Below are 4,664 nucleotides of genomic sequence, written 5' to 3' on the forward strand. Positions count from 1 at the left end.
TCAATATATACATGAAACTATTGAAATGAGGGTTTTGGGAAAAAATAGTTTCATTATACCCCTGCAAACAGTTTTGGGGGTAAATAGAAATCATCCCGTCTGTCTATTCGTCCGTCATTCCACATTTCTTGTTCTTCGTAACATTTAAGTACAAACAAACTTGACAAATTTTCTTCGCCTTAAAATTTATAAATGGAACTTTATTTATGAAAGTGTAAAACATTAAATTTCCGTTATAATTTTTCTTTCCTCAGCTTCTATCTGATTATACCGCCAAACATTTACATTTTGTCTGGTTATTATTTCAACGATAAAAAAGTACACAAAGTATTATCCTGTGCATTCAATACAATGCATGGTCCGAAAATAGAAGGTAGTTTTCAAGAAAAGAGCTGGGGATACTCACGACACATCAATGGCTCATTTTATCTTTGCTCCCCCTCATCTTTTGCACTCAGTACACTTATTAAACCCAATGACATCCGAAAGATTTACAAAATTGTGTATCAAGCAAATTTGGTAAATACAGTTCAAAATGAGTTCATTTATGGCATTGAGTAACATGTAAACTAGAGCGATTTTTCCTTGAGGTAGGGGTACAAATTGTGCATTTAGTGAAATAACAACATGACTGCAACCTCTTGATAACAATAAAAAGATTAGACATCAAGCTTGTGATGAAAATCAAAAACTATATTTGAATAATTTCATTTGTAATATCAAATGATGACCCATACGTTCGTACAATTTGCCTAACCAGATAGCGCACGAATGTAGACTTTCACTAAAACATGAACAAATTGATTTGTAAATGGGACACATATATGTACCTGAAAACAATGGTGTGTTGATGAATAGGGTAGTGCAAAGTAGAATCGCCCAAACGGCAAATAAGAAAATGAATGCTGAAATGATATTTCTCTCATGAATCGATTGCGACCATTCCCAACTCTGTGCGACCTCAAATAAGGAAATGAATGTTGAAAAAGGAAACGATTCTCTATGCAAGAAAATGGATAAAACGAGAAAAAGAAGATATTGATTCTCTGTCAGAGTGATGAAAGGCCGTGAGGTCTTTAATTTTGAAATGAATGAAAGTTTTATGTAGGTCAATGAGTGCCAAGGCTACATTGGTTTTCAAAGACCTCGATGTAGCAAAACGTTGTCTACAGTACATGACAAATATGTTGTCGTACCAGCAGACGAAGCCCAAAACAACATTGTTTTTTGTCTGTAAAACGTTTTATATCCAATGTTTATTATCAGAGGTAGATTGTTTTGTTTGTTGGGGTTTAACGTCCGAGCAGCAATATTTCAGCTATATTCAGACGATGAACATGAAATGGATGATAAAATGAACATGAAATGAAAAAAAAGGATGGAACACAAGGATAATAGGGTCGACAAATTTTGATTGCCACTGTAAAAAGGGGAAATGGGTAAGGTCGGGCAATTTAGCCTCCTGTGGCGGAGCGCAAAGGTTCCTACTCCTATCGATTACCACAGCAGGGTTCTTTAACGTGCGAGGAACATGGCACCTTTCCCAACACGGTGCACCACTATGGTTTGCGGTCAGGTTTTCCGTATTATAGCCTGACAACCCCAGCATGTAACACGCCAGGGGTACCCCATTCCACCACCTAGGGCACACATCCCAGTTGCTCTGTGGGCAGAGCGCCTAGCCCCCGGCTAGGTTTCTGAGCACTATTTAGTCGCCTTATACGACAAGCTTAGCGCTGCTGCAGGCCTATTCTTTTAACACCCGGACCTGCACGGGGCTATCAGAGGTAGACGTAGAAAATAATAGCAGTGATAAGACCTATACTGCTACCACACTTTCCAAAGAAGAGATTGTGGAAAACCATAAATCTGTGCTATCCTCTTTTGGTCTCTCTACCAAGGACGATGATTGTGATTTACCGTCTATGTATTGGATTCCTATCCTCCACAAGAATCCGTACAAACAACGTTTCATAGCTGGATCTGCAAAATGTACCACCAAACCTCTTTCAAAACTTTTAACTTCTATACTCACAACTGTCAAAGAAGGTCTACAGTCCAACCACAATACGTGTTACTCCCGTATTTGTATTAATTCTATGTGGAACCTAAAAAATTCGAAAGACCTTTTGGAGACAATCAGTTCAAGACTATTATCTGAATATAATAGCATTAAAACCTATGATTTTTCAACACTGTATGCTTCTATTTCCCATACTTAGTTAAAATCCCGACTTAAAAGCATCATACATCGTTGTTTTTTTCCAATTTCCAAAAAAATGGTACACCTAGATACAAATATATAGTTCTTTGTAGAGATTCCTCATACTTTATAAGAAATAATTCCAAATCATCTTCCAAATATACACAGGAAGATGTTTATAAAATACTGGAATTTTAATCGACAACATATTTGTCCAGTGTGGTGGACGTGTTTTTCAACAAACGGTCGGCATTTCAATGGGAACAAATAGTGTTCCTTTACTTGCTGACCTTTTCCTTCACTCTTATGAGGCTGACTTTATGGCTGATCTGATCGGAAAGAAAGAATATCGTTTAGCTAGATCCTTTAATCTCAGTTTCCGCTATGTAGACGACGTATTATCTTTAAACAATTCTAATTTCGGGGATTTGATACATCGCATCTACCCCCAAAGAACTTGAGATAAAGGATACTTCGGACACTGTGAAGTCAACCTCATATCTTGACCTACACTTAGAAATCGATGGTAAAGGAAAACTATTGGCCAAACTTTACGACAAACGTGATGACTTTTCATTCAAAATTGTCAACTTTCCTTTCATCTGTGGCAACATCCCTTCAGCACCTGCGTATGGAGTGTTCATATCACAACTCGTACGTTATGCCAGAGCTTGCCGAAACTACGCAGACTGTTTGTATCGCGCTAGAACTCCAACAAATAAGCTTCTTGAACAGGGTTATGTTGCTACAAGATTGAAGTCATCACTACAGAAGTTTTATGGTCATCATCATGAACTTGTGGATCGTTATGGTGTATCCATCTGCACCATGAAAACAGATTTATTCAACGGGTCACAGTTTTCCTTTCCTCGTTTGTCCACCCCGGACTTGACTTTTTATGAGCAACTCGGTGGGTGTTTCTAGAAAAAAACAGAGGACGCTTACCCTACAGGTGCACCTGGTCCATGCTCCCAGTTTTTAGTGCAGTCCGAGTTGCTCATTTGCTTTTGTTTTTTTGTGTGTATGATTTTAGTTACTTTATCTACTTTGTTGTGTATGTCTGTTTTCCATGTCTGGTCTTTGTCCCTGGATGACATTCTTTTGATTACCGCTATAACCTTGGTTCCCTTGATTAATCTTTGAAAAAGGAAATGAATGTTGAAATGAGATAATAAGTGATCCCTCCCGAGTCGATTGCGAGCATTCCCAACTCTGTACAACTTCAAATGGAAAATAAGGACATGAATGTTAGAAAAGGAAAGCAATGTTGGAATGAGATCAGTGACACCTCCCGAGTCGATTGCGACCATTCCAAACTCTGTGCGACCTCAAATAGCGAATAAGGAAATGAAAGTTGAAATGAGATCGGTGATATTTCCCGAGTCAATTGTGACCATTCCCAACTCTGTGCGACCTAAAATGGCGAAGAAGGAAATTAATGTTGAAATGATATCACTGATCCCTCCAGAGAGTCGATTCTAGACTCTGTTTGACCTCAAATGGCGAATAAGAAAATAATTGTTGAATATTGATCAGTGATCCTTTCCGAGTCGATTGCGACCGTTTCCAACTCTGTGCGACCTCAAATGGCAAATAAAGAAATGAATTTTGAAATGAGATCTGTGACCCCTCCCGAATCGATTGCGACCATTCCCAACTCTGTGTGGCCTCAAATGGTGAGTAAGGAAATGAATGTTGAAATGAGCCCTTGGTCTCCCCCGACCCCCCCACCAAACAATATTTTCTGTAAAGTTGCTTTAGCAATTATTAGAACTGAAATATTTTTTTTTGTGTGTGTGAAAAACATCTTTGAGATGTTCCTTACAGTAATTTCCAATTTTGTATCCGAATGTAGAAAAAGGAAAAAAGGAAAAAGGAGACAACTTGTGCTTTGTAGCTTTGTATTGCGTTTTTGCTTTGCTTATGTATATGCTTTGCTATTTTTACGCTTATTGTATGCACTTAATCGCTTATGCTCTAACGCTGTTGTTTTGCTATTTAATATGTTTGATTTGATAATTTACCATTTTCTTATAATTTGCTACATTTGAATATGGAGTAACCCCCCCTCCCCTTTCCCGAGACAAACTACATATTTAGCCAGTTGGTTTATGCTTCACAAGGAGATTGATGAAGCCGTAGATTAAATTTACTCAAATGTTATCTTTTCCTATGATATCTAAATGTACTAAAATATACATATCACATATAAGGTTGATTTTTAATGTTTCTTGATTTGCAAGATGGTATTTTTTATCTTGTACTGTGTATTAAATATAACTGTATTTGACAGGGCATTAACATGTACATAAAAATTACTGGCAATAAAGCATAGAACCCTAGAAATTAGAGTTTACTTCTATCAACCCCATCGAAAACAGGGTTGTGACAATGGCGGCCACCGCTTGGATGTTTTACTACGCCTAGGACCCAGAAACATTCCGATTTCAGTGCCGGTCGT

The sequence above is a fragment of the Perna viridis genome, chromosome 2 (genome assembly GCF_037379345.1).
Source record: "Perna viridis isolate PV_CMFRI_1.1 ecotype Kerala chromosome 2, ASM3737934v1, whole genome shotgun sequence".
NCBI lineage: Eukaryota > Metazoa > Mollusca > Bivalvia > Mytilida > Mytilidae > Perna > Perna viridis.